This window comes from Anthonomus grandis, chromosome 5 (assembly GCF_022605725.1).
Source record: "Anthonomus grandis grandis chromosome 5, icAntGran1.3, whole genome shotgun sequence".
Classification (NCBI taxonomy): domain Eukaryota; kingdom Metazoa; phylum Arthropoda; class Insecta; order Coleoptera; family Curculionidae; genus Anthonomus; species Anthonomus grandis.
Window position 1 is genome coordinate 15,791,286 of NC_065550.1, and position 12,464 is coordinate 15,803,749.

Consider the following 12,464-nt stretch of genomic DNA (forward strand, 5'->3'; position numbering starts at 1 on the left):
TAATTTTTTGCAATATTTTCACCAATGAAAATTCATATTAAGTACAATACGTACTGTAAGTCCTAATGAATAGTGTTCTTTTGAATATTAACAAGCAGATGCTCAGGTAGATAACTTAAATGTAAATTATTGGGGTGATTAAAGTTAACAGTAAATTTGATAAAGTTTAAAATATAATAACAGAAGAGAACTCTGAAAATAATTTTACAAAAGAGGGAACAAACAGTATAATTTCTGATATTAGAGGTACCTTTTTGAAAAATCAAAATTTAGCTGTAAATGGATTATATGAACAAGCAAAACGGATAAAAATAGAAGTAAAAAGAAATACCTAGATCTTTAGAAGTGTGCAAATATTAATATTCTTATGCTAAATTTAGATAGAGGTGAGTTTCTCAATTCGTTTAGTTTAGTAGGATTATTGTAATGTGGCAAAGCATCAGTGTTAAACAGAAAATTAAATCCGTGCACTACATAATCAATTCATTCTTGTAAGTAAAGGTCATTTATGGAATATAATTATAGTAACTACAGAATTTATTGAAGATAATTACAGTAAAACTCAAACAGGAAGTAGAATTCTAGAACCAAATTGCTAAATGCAACTCTACTGTACTTTTCATTAGGAATATTTCAAAAGAAGAATTTAATTGGCAGACTGTTTATTACTGGCCACAAACAATCTAAATTTGAAGATCAAGGATTTGTAAGATGTCACTGTTTAAAAAAATTCGCGGATGGCAAATGTCATTTCAAAAGGACAATACGGCTAGAATATAACTCTGAGTGTGATAAAGCCTTGGATTATACAAACAAATAATAAATAACGTTCATATAAAAAGTTTAAAGGCATTAATTTATGAATAATAAAACTAAAACAGGTTGGTACTGTGCAAACTAAATCAAACATGTTCATGTTCGTACTTTGTAGAGACAAGATACAATGTTGACGTTGTACAAAATAATTTTTCAATGTCAGCACTGTACAATAATTTCACTATTTCATAATACATAATTTTTAGTTAGCGTCGTTAAAATTAATAAAAAACCTGAAAACGCACACTTACATGACAATTATCTTTAAATTACTGGTTCAAACCATAACTTTTCTGTTAGATCTTTAGGAACTTGTAATGGTATATTAGGGCACTAGGCACTAACATTTTTTTGAATTGTATTTGAAACAGTCCTCTAGTCTCACATTAAATAACCCCATTGCCAAATAATATGATTATAGTATTTTTGAAAATAAAATAAATTTAAATCGTTTGATCTGAAATGATATATTTTTTGCTGCTATGGTTAGAAATGTGTCCAATAGTCTGTGAATAAGTCTCTGAATAAGTGTCTCTCTTTAAAAAATCTCAAAAGTGACTAAAAAAACGTGTATTTTAAAACCTCTAAAATGTATTTTCCGCACGCTTGGAAATCTTGATTTAGCCATTTTTTTCTATTCGTTAATTTTAATATAATATCTTATTTTAATTTTTTTTTTCAATTAAGTATTGTAATTAGTGGCTAGTGTTGTAAACAGGTTGTCGAATAGAAGACACATGGAAGACACATAAGCATCATAAATGGTAACACCGCTTCTCGCTTTCTCTCTGGTTGATAAGCGGCGCGACGGACTACGATCGTCTGACCTACCTATTGAAAGGGTCCAGGAGATAAAACGGCTGGAAGAAATAGTTGGTAGTGCTTTATTATTATATAATAATATATAAATTATACATAAATTTTTTTAATGTTCCAAAACTTAGGAGTTGTTTCCTGAAGACCAGTAGCGAAGAATGGTATTTTGTAAAACCATGATGGAAAAGACAAATGAAAATGAAAATTTCTTAGAAAATATTTTGTTTCCAGGTAAGTCTTCTTGTCCATTGCATGGTAAACACAATACTTTCATTGTTCGCGTGTTGTTCAAGTTTTTAGTTTCGTACTCAGTACCCTCAAAAGTTGGATGTTTGGGCTGGTATTTTGGGCGACCATATTATTGGGCCATTTTTCATTGATGATACTTTGAAATCCAAAAAATACCTTGAGTTGCTACAAAACCAAGTTCTTCTTGCCGTTCAACTCCTCCCTGATATAGGTCTGGGATCACTCTATTTTCAACAAGATGGCTTTCAATGAATTTTTAACAAATACTTTTTCTAACCGCCTTATTAACTGGTAATAATAATTGACCTCCAAGATCTCCTGATTTGTCACCAAATAACTTTTATTTGTGGGGTTATCCTAAAGAGACTATTTATAAACATCATAATAGTAAGCCGACGAATTTAAAGGAGTTGAGAAACAAAATTTTTGAATCTGCCAATTCCATTTTACCTCAAACTCTTTTGGAAGTAGGAAACAGCTTTTACGATACGCTAACCTTTTGCTTAGCTAAAGAAGGAGGTCTTTTTGAGCCTTTAAAGAATTATTTATTAGGCTTATTATTTAAAGTTTTATTTTCTGTTTTTTCATAATGTTTATATTCTATTTTTATTAGAGTTTATATTTTATTTTATTAATAGCAATGCTTAAATTTTCAAATTCATCCCTAATATAGATAGGTGATATTAATGTAAATTTTTTAGACAGCAATAACTCTAATAATTATTTGTCGATATGAAGAGTGCTGAAATCTTTTAATTTAAGTTTGCGTGTAGATCAACCTACACGCATCACTGCTAATTCAGCATCACTTTTAGATTATGTTTGCTTTACGCTCTGTGAAACGCAGGTTGCATGTAGAATTGTAAATGCTGGGTTGTCTGATCATAAGGCCGTATTATGTTCCTTTCTTCTATGTAAAAAAAGTGTACCTCAAGAAAAAAAAGTGGGGAAGGTTGTTCACTAGAAAAAATGTCTGTAAATTTATAAAATGTTGAAACTCAATAGACTGGAATGGCATCATACTTGACAACGGTGATCCTTTTAGGAATTTTCATTCAACTTTAGTGGATGTTTTTGAGTCAACTTTCCCCATGATGACAATAAGGGAAAAAAGGAGAAGGCTCTGGTATAGCAGGAGTCTCTTAATTTCTGGTAAAAATCTTCGGTGATTGCACTCCATAAGAAAGTTTGCCCTAGACCGCGATACAGTGAAACTGGCAAAAAACTTATACTATTCAAGTAAAATAAACCAATCAAGAAATAAATCTAGAGAGTCTTGGAAAATTGTTAATGACTTACGTGGTGAACGTGGAAACCATTCTGTTTCTAATAGCACGGTGTCGGCCGAAACACACAATAATTTTTTCCAGGGTGTTGCTTTGAGTCTATCAATATTATTGCCTCAGTCTGTGAGAGATCCGCGCTCATAATTACACAACATTAATGTGCCTGAAAAAAAAACATTTTTCTTTAGACCAACGGATTCTAGTGAAATAATGGAATCTCTATCCCCAATGAAAAATAAGAATTCTTCTGGATGGGATGGGCTGTCAATAAAGGCGCTGTCACCCAATAGCGCTACCGCAACCAATCCTTGATTCTCTGGCTGAGGTGATAAATGTTTCACTTTCAAGTGGGTCCTTTCCACATTTACTTAAAGATGCCTTGATTATACCATTATTTAATGGTGGGAACTATGATGACCCATCAAATTTCAAACCCATAGCCCTGCTTCTCACGCCTGGCAAGATTGTAGAGAGATTGGTAAAAACTAGGATTATGGCATTTCTGAAATGGCATAATGTTCTTAACCATCAACAATTTGGATTCCGGACGAAACTGGGTACATCTGATGCTATTTTCAATTTTTTTGGAGTCTGTACATGTGGTTGAATGCTGGGGAGAGTGCGGCGGCGGTGTTCTGTGATTTATCTAAGGCGTTTGATTGTGAGGGTCACAGAATCTTGCTGCAAAAGCTAGAAGCCTATGAATTCAGAGGAGTTGCTTTTGACTGTTTTCGTTCTTACCTATCTAAGAGGGTATTCTTTAACAATGATATGTCATCCCGTCTAGATATGGATGCAGTTGTACCTCAGGGTTCTGTTCTTGGACCAATGTTGTTCCCGCTATATGTCAATGATATCTTTAAAATTCCAATTAGGGACAAGTTTACTATCTTTGCGGATGATACAATAATACTTTGACATGACACTGACCTCAAGAGGTTAAAGAATATTGTTGATGAAGATTTAATTCTTATAAAGTCATGGTGTGAATCTAATAGATTAACTTTTAATATTTCTAAAACTAATATTTTAATTTTTAAATATAACTTTGGAACTGTCACTTTGCAAAATAAAACAATAAGTCCTTCTGAAACATGCAAATTTTTGGGTCTGGCGATTGATAAACAATTAAAATTTGGAAATCATATCTCCTCTTGAATAGGGAAGCTATTATCTAACTGTTATGCTATTAGAGTAATAACACATTTTCTGGGACTTGATGTGGCTAAAATTGCCTACCAATGTCTTATTGAGTCTTATCTGAGATATGGTATTGTGTTTTGGGGTGTGTGCTCTTAGTATTAGTTCAGCTCTCTATTTATTTTGCAAAAAAGAGCCATATGCTACATGTGTAGCTTCCTTTCGTAGCCCCTGTAGGCCATTATTTTTAAGACACTCACAGACTGTCCTGAAATTGCCATGCCTTTTTATTTTAGAGACTGTTTGTCTTATACACAAAAAATATCGCCATCAGCTTCCCCGGCGCCCCCTCCTCGGGTTACAATCTCCGAACAACCTTCTCTTTACCTCTGCCTATCCCAAAAAGTGAGCAGATTCCTCAGAGAAAAGTCCTCTATTGAGGACAGGGGCAGCTTTTTAATCATCTACCCCTTTATATAAGGCTAATAATTTGTGAAAAACTTTTTAGGAAAAATATAAAGAAACTTTTACTTGCTAAAGCATGTTATTCTCTAGACGAGTTTTTAAATACAACTTTTTGACAGTGAAGAGTTTTGCGTAGCGTGGTGAATCGTGATGTGACTTCTTACTACTTTTTCTTTTTTTCTTCTTTTACTTTTTTAATTGTGTTGCGTGTGTTCTATATTCTATGTATGTAAGAATTGTTAAAATTTTTATATTTTTGAAAAAGATTATGTTGTCAACTATTTTTAAGAATTTATATAATGCTTTGTTAACAACATATTACATAACATATTATGTTATGGAACAATATCAATACAACAATATGGAACTACTTCAGGACACGGCAACCAGAAAACCGAAGGAAAAGAAATTATATTGATTTGGGTTAAGGTTGTAACACAGTTAATTAACTATATGCTTCTCTACAGTAGATCTCTATTTTTCTTCCCACATCGTAGGTATACATTGAATGTGGCTGATTACACAAATTGGTTGTTCATTCTTGTTGGTAGTCCCGTTCGTGGTCCTTAATCTTTTTACCTGGTTGATGGAATATCCCAATAAACTTTTGTGAAAAATTCCCTTGTATTTTTATTTGACTTTCAGATGTTTTTATTTTACCCACTAGTATGTAATTAAGTATTTTTTGAGGGTTTCTTTGGTAGTATAAAAATTATGTATATTCTGGGTGTAAAATCTTCTTTTTTATTTATTAAAATATCGCCCATAAAAATTTCCATTCATAAAAAAAGAATCGTGTTAAATACCTGTTACATACATAAAGGAAAAATTAATTGTTTCATTTTGATGTAGTTCAATCTTAGATGACTTTGATACAATGCACTAGGCAATATGTCACTGCAAAAAAATATCTCTCTAAAGAATTGACATATTTAATAGTATAGTTATCTTGATCTCTATAAAGCAGTAAAATATGTATTACAGGGACATTTTCAATGGAATTAAAGCATCTGTGTATAATTTGTATTGTCGACAAAAGTTTTCCTGTATGCCTATATCAGTATGTATAAATTCAATAGCAATTAAAAAGACCGCCAAACAAGATATATATAGAAGCAAGCAGTAAGCTACGAGAGCCATTCGGCGCAGGCAGTCTTTTGTTCTTGCTGGTTAATAAAGGCGGGGGAGAGACGGGGGTCACGCCGCGACATTCTTCGGTCCGTGGGAAATAAATCCGAACTGCCGGACTCTTCAAATACTACGTTGCCACGTCTTAAAAAATTGAAAGAAGAACCAGTAGAAGAAAATGTCTCAGATATTTGTAATTTATCAAAATCACTACCAAATTATTAATACTACCAATCGCTCCTAATAAAACTAATTTCTCAAAAAGCAGTTATCAGTATACCTTTCTGAATAATGATAATTATTATATTTTGTGATTTGCTTCATTTAAATTGCTTATATAAAAGCCACAATTTTTTGAGAAAAAGTTAATTCAAATTCAAGGAAAGAATAATGAAAGAAGTTTTACTTTTAAGCAAAAAAAAATTTTAAAAAACATGTGAAGCAGAGAACCCTTCTACTTATATATTATTAGAAATATTTTGAATATATGTATGCGCTTGGAAACTGCTAACCAAAATGTAACTTTATTCTGGATTAAAGCCCGTGTTGGTATAAAAGTAAATGAAATTGCGGATAAATATGCATATATTATTTACAAATGAAGCTTTATTTTCTGGAAATTCAATTATTCATTTTCGCAATAATCTCATATGGTCCAAAAATAACCCATACGCCTAAATAGAAAATAAATTTCAAAAAATTTCTTTCAAAATTTGTGTTGAAATTATCGGTGACCATATCTTATTGGGCCACATCTTTTCCACATAGACTTATTAAAGAAGAATATCAAAACTTTTCAGAATTTTTTTTACCTGGACTTTTAGAACTATTATTTAGGCATCTCCACAATTTAGTATACTGGCGCGGCAATTTTCGGTTGTAAACTATTATAATCGCTGAATTGGGAGAGCAGCTCCACAACTCTGGCATTCTCATTTACCCGACATAAATGCTCTAGATTATGTTCCTGGGGACACCTTAAAGCTTTGATATCTAAAACTTCCATCGAAAGTGAGGAGGATCTACAGAATAGAATCATGAATTCATTTAGCATAATAAAAAATACGTATTTTCGGGAGAGTACATAAGTCAATAATGAGGCGGTTAGACGGTTTTATTGAGGTCAAAGGCCACCGTTTCTAACACTTAATTTAGGAAAATTCATAAGTTTACACGTTTTACTTCAGCATCTATTTATTGCTGTTACTATAATTGTTAATAAAAGACAGCGAAAAAACGTGTTACATTTTTGTGTGTTAGGATATGATATAATTTAATTTAAATAAAATAACATTTTTTTTCTCTAAACCTAGGCAAGATATAAAAAAGTAAGAAAAAAAAGCATTACCTTAGAACATTGAAAGCCCTTTCAATGTTCTAAGAGCATTACTTTTGGTTAATTTATCCGAGAAGAGAAAAAAACAAAAGTAAATGACCTGCATTTTTTTAGCGAAACATCTTGGTTTAGGTCTGGCTCAGGACGCCAGAGGCCACTGAACTTAAAAAATTTAATTAAACTAATACAAAATTAATATCTTACTAGTATAAATTACACCGTCAAATTACAACAAAATTGAATTGAAAATATTTAAGATGTTAGCAAAAAAAATATTTTTTTTTATTGAGTTTTGATAAACTACAGCTGTTTTCATATCTGTTTATTAGATTCTATTCTAATTGTATTTTTATATTTTTGCAATTCTCGAATACCTGTAAATAATACTATACATTTTTGTCCAGAAATTTTATAAGAAGCTTTGCAGCTAGCTTTTGGCGCCATTAAAAATTGTTCAAGAAAAATTTATTTTCAAATTTATACACATATAAGGATCCAATAATAAGAATCAAATTCAGTTTAAAATATATAATAACAAAATAATTTAATTTTATATGTAATAGAATTGGTACAATTGGATTGGTACAATGCGCGAAACTCAGAACTAGCAACTGAGTCGGTAACTTAAAATTTTATCTATTGTGGAATGTTATTTATTGTAGGGTGTAGTAGAGATTTAATTTTTATTTCTTAGAAATTAGATAGTTTAATGTGAAACTGAAACTCTGACCAATAACATTAAAAGGAAATTACATATTATAGTAAAAATACACATTCCTTCATTCCTTACAAATCAGTCAAGTGGATGGCAAATGAGGTTGAATTTATGACCAATAAAATTTGACCTTTTCGAACCAGCTTTTAAATCAGAAACTGGCAAGTCACATAGTACATACATCAAAAGAGCGTATTTATATTTTTATGTACATACAATAGTAATTACAATATTACTTATTTGAATGAAACGCATTATTAATTAAGATTTGTTTTATAGAATTTTAGAACTATATATAGGTAATAAATATCTGGTAAGAAATTGAATATATGATAGCTTAGATGCCAGTTCAGATGGCCATACGTATAAGGATGGTAAGGCAAGTAACAACGCAAGGCTGCAGAAACCTATCATAAGTTTCAAGTCCTTTTTTTCAAGTCCAAAAAAGATGTTTGATTTTAGGAGCATAGCCTTAGCGTATAAACGTGGTATAAGATAGTTATTAATGGCAAGTAGATAAAAATGCAGTTTGTAACGCGCTAAGGGTGAAATTATTTGTAAGATGATTGAGCAGATACAAGGCTAAAAGCTCTTATTGAGTTTAAAAGTCACATTTTTCACCTGTGTATTCCATTGTTTTCGAAATCAATGTGTATCCCAAAAACTTGGCTTATTGTCCAGCCACAGATACCAGATCCCTCAATGTACAAATCAAATATTCGATGTTACTGTTGTTAAACTTGATCAATATAAATAGAGCCTCAAGAGTTGTTTACATGTATACTTTCTTTTCATAACATGCACCTTTTATAAGAATTCTATGTAAAACTGTTAATATCTATTTTGTAAAAAAGCTACTATGAACCTATTCGGTAATAAAACCAAATAAGTGCGGCAACACCGCAACCAAATTGGTATATAGCTGACCATTCTCACTCCTACAGTACTAAAAGGCTAACTAAAACGTTTTGGTTATTTTGGAAGATTGCCAATTTACGATAAGGATTTGCGGTCCAAACCATGCATTATGCCAAAGACGGTAATAATTAACCTTTATACCGCAGAGCAGGTTTTATAGTCATTGCACTAGGATGTGAATATTTGGAAATATAATCGGCTTAGGTTGATTTCTTGTTTCCTATTTCTGACTTCATTCTGATCTGCATTCCTAGAAAAAGCAAAAATTGACAGAAATTTAGTATACGCTGGCATAAAGGTAATCCCTAAATAAGTTTCCTATTTTATTTTTTTAATGCATAGAGATATTTTTCAAAACACATACCTACTCCCATATAATATACACAGATAATATGTATCAGTATAAAGGCACCTTTACTTTTATATTATGCATTATCACCACAGCGCGCTGTTGGTCATATAGTCAGTCTTATGGTACAAGAATTAAAAGTATATCTGTTGCAGCAGCAGGTTGCCTATATACCGGCACCGTTTTTATGAGATTCCTTTGTCCGATGATGCTCTTGATCTTCGCAAGGATCTCGTTTTTTGTGGTTTTCGCCTTTTATTTTCGAATACATTAACTACTTTTCGAAGTTTAACATTAGTGAGTTCGTAGTAAAACAAAATCTGACCACAATTGGTAAAATATATAAATAGAAATGTATTTAATCAAACAACTTCTTATTAAATATTTATCGGGAATTAGCCAGGCCGTTCGAATATAAATTATTTGGCGAAACCAAAACTTTAATAATTACTCTTTACATCAGTAACAATTTCTAATCTGCCTCTTTTTTTGCCATGATTTGTCACTTATTAACATAATTCAATATCGAAATCGTGCTTTTTGTTGTCGAATCATAAATTATGGTTATTGTTTTTTATAATTAAGGGACAGACGAATAATACTAAGCATAAAATTTCTTCCTTTAACTAGTTGAACTTAAGGAACCTATCTGAAATGTATTGCTTTCCCAATATATCACTAAGCCATCAGTCCCTTAAGTTTTTATATTTAGCACTTAAATCAGAAAAACTTATTTTTATAGAGCCAGGTCCATTCAAAGAACTTTTTCTGATATTGAGAAATTTGTTTATATTTTACTTAAATGTGGTGTATTATTTATATTTTATTACAATAACGTTACTGACAAAAGTACCAGTTACTGATTGTCAACGTCAAAATATAAACGCAATTAATCAATATTTTGACTTTAACTAGAAGTGTTGCCCTAGGTGTACCGTATACTGATCCTATAAGTGCCTATAGGGCCCTTGTCATGTACGGCTTGCTATACCTGAAATTTCTTAAATAATTAGAAAATGAATTTATCTTATAGCTTTTAAATATAATTCAAAGTAACTTCCCACTTAAGAAAAGTACATGATTTTAAAAAAAAACTGCTTCTACTACCGTTTGTAAAGTACTTACTTTACACACTTCTCAGGGTGTGTAAAGTTTCACTTTTTACGCACTAGTGCCTAAAAAAGTATTTTTATGCACTAGTGCGTAAAAAGTAATTTGACGTTTATTTGACATTTAAATTATAATTTGTCAATAAGTGTTTTAGCGTTTTTTTTTACCGTAAAGTCGTTTAAGTGCATACGTAAAGTAATATGATATTTTTGATTCTTTTTTATGTTTTGCTCGGTAGTAGAAAAAATGTTGTATGTTACACGTGTGTAAAATCCTCTTTTTTTATTCAAGAGAATTGAATTCGCCTACGGCTCAGGCGATAAGTTTCTGATTCATAAAACAGGATTATTTTACACACTTGTTACATAAAGAAATATTTTGTAGCTGCATGGTGTGTAATTTATTCTTTATATTATAGTATATTTCTATTATATTATTTTTATTCTCTAATAACCAAATAAATTGAATTGAAAATTCGTGACTTGATCTATCTGTAAGATACTAAGTGAAAACAACAGGGTGATTTTCAACCTATGCGCATAAACTTGGGAAATGGTAGATGAAGATCAATAATGAGTAATAATGAGAAAAAATTAAGTAAAATATTTTTGGTTTCCGAAATAAAGTTAAACAAATGTCAACAGAACGTGTATCAGACGAACTTATGTTGTTTAATTATATTAAGTTTTGAATAACTGATAGTAAACAAGTCATAATGTTTGAAATTTGTTGTTTGGAGTCTTTAGCAGTACTTAGTTTGTTGGTGGCTGGTTTTCGATCGTTATTTTCACACGAACAAAATAAAAGCGTCAAATGTTATGCGCACATTTTTACAAACGAAGAACTTGCCGACATGGCTTTGGTTTACGGAGAAACGCATCAGAATGCAGTGGCAGCAGCTGATCTGTATGCCCAAAGATTTTCCCGAAGATATCACCCGAGACGTGGGGCTTTCTTACGTATTATTCAGCGGGGTAGAGAAACTGGCAATTTGCGGCCGCGGCCTGGACAAGATGGAGGAGCTATTAGACCTAGGCACATTCTAAATCTGTAGGAGGATATTTTAAAAGTTATCGAAGAACAACCTGGAATTAGCACTAGGACAATTGCAGCGCGATTTGGAATATCGCAATCTACAAGTTGGCAAATTTTAAGGCACGAGTTGCTATACCCGTTTCATGTGCAGAGGGTACAAGCCCTACTTCCAAGAGATTTGCCGGTTCGAGTACACTTTTGTGAGTGGTTGTTACATCACCAGCAGTTAAGCCCAAACTTTACCATGAACATTTTAGTTACGGATGAGGCAAATTTTACGCGCAATGGAATTTTTAACTTTCATAACACTCATTACTGGGCTTTGCAAAATCCGCATATTACACGGAGAACATACTTTCAACAACGTTTTTCTGTAAATGTATGGGCTGGAATTCTGAACGGGATGCTCATCGGACCTTTTATTCTGGAAAATCGTTTGACTGGTGCTCGGTATTTAGAATTTTTGGGCAAAAATTTACCAGTGCTCCTTGAAAATGCGAATCTCAACGTTAGGCAGAACATGTTTCTTCATGATGGTGCTTCACCACATTTTTCATGACCAGTGCGACAACATTTAGATCGTGTGTTTCCCGGACGATGGATCGGCCGTGATGGTCCAGTTGGGTGGCCCCCTCGCTCGCCTGACCTTAATCCATTAGACTTTTATTTGTGGGGTCATATGAAAACAATGGTGTATGTAAATGAAGTTGATACTGAGCAAGAGCTACGACATCGCATAAAAGCTGCCAGTGACGCAATTCGCATACAGCCTGGTTTGGCCCGTGCATGTACGTCTTCATGGATTCGACGAGCTCAAGTCTGTATCGAAAATGATGGAAACAACTTCGAACAGTTGCTTTAAATTAGTTTAAATTAAACACGTTACAAAATACACGTTTTTTATTTAAAAAAATATGGATATCTCCAAAACTAAAAATATTTTACTACATTCTTTTATTTTTATTTATTTAATATTTTACTTCATTACTCATTATTACTCATTAGCTATCACTTCCCAAGTTTATGTGCATAGGTTGAAAATCACCCTGTATAGTCAAGCACTATATCTTCTAATAACATACCATGTTTTAATAGATAGAG